Source organism: Dasypus novemcinctus, chromosome 16 (assembly GCF_030445035.2).
Source record: "Dasypus novemcinctus isolate mDasNov1 chromosome 16, mDasNov1.1.hap2, whole genome shotgun sequence".
NCBI lineage: Eukaryota > Metazoa > Chordata > Mammalia > Cingulata > Dasypodidae > Dasypus > Dasypus novemcinctus.
This window is the reverse complement of record NC_080688.1, coordinates 77,232,558-77,233,461: the sequence shown is the minus strand read 5'-3', so window position 1 is coordinate 77,233,461 and position 904 is coordinate 77,232,558. Positions and strand designations below refer to the sequence as shown.

The 904-nt window shown below is 33.4% G+C and overlaps 1 non-coding gene across 1 annotated transcript; it reads right to left on the bottom strand.

Annotated features, from left to right (window-relative positions):
- Window positions 1-310: 310 nt before the first annotated feature.
- Window positions 311-442, bottom strand: LOC111767229 (small nucleolar RNA SNORA31). Its single transcript, XR_002799106.1, has one exon. It is a non-coding gene; the product is annotated as a small nucleolar RNA SNORA31 (small nucleolar RNA).
- Window positions 443-904: the final 462 nt, after the last annotated feature.

The window sequence follows — 904 nt, the reverse complement described above, 5'->3', positions numbered from 1 at the left end:
CTTATTGATTTGCACCAGTTCTTTATATATTCTGGATATGGTCCTCTGTTGCGTATCTGTCCTGCCATATATCTTCTCCTATTCCAAGTCTTGCCTTCCTAATTTCTAATTTATCCTTTTCCCCCGTTATGGTGCTAACCTTTTTATATACACCAGGATCATGAAGACATGTTTCTACATTTTCACTGAGAAGTGTTATTTTTGTCTTTTACATATAGATCTACAATCCAATTGCAAGTGATTTTTTTTTCTGTTTGTAAGTTTATTTCTGAATTGCAAAAATTATTTCCCTTCCTGTCTTTTTAGAATTTCTTGTATTCCCCCATTCAGTCTTGGCTGCCACAACTAGATAGACAGAAGGGTCCAAGGACCCTCTTTCTCTTGCATCTGTAGTGGAAACCTTAGCAGCAGACATTAACTGCTCTAGGTCTGTCAGAGGCACATGGAAGTATAAGATCAAATGTGAAAGACAAGCCTTTAACATTTATATTATTTATAATATGAGTAATTTATAATTTTAAAGAGATTTACAAACCACAGAGCATAAAGGAAAAGGTAGTAGTTTTGTCTATATTAAACTAAGAACATCCTTACATCAAAAGACTCTGCAAAGAAAGTGGAGTCATTTGAAAACATGACAGATAATCCTCAAACTGGAAAAGAGAGTCTGTAAAAATATAACTGATAAATAATTTGTAACTGAAATATACAAAGGACTTCTTCAAGTCCACAATCCAAAGACGTATTACCCAATTTAAAGTGAGCAAAAATTATGAACAAGCAATTGACAGAAAAGAACACAGTTAAGGACCAATGCCAATAGCATGTGATTGCAAAGTCCAACCATGATCGGCTACTGTTTCACATCTGACAAAATAATAATTAAAATTTGACAATTACAAAT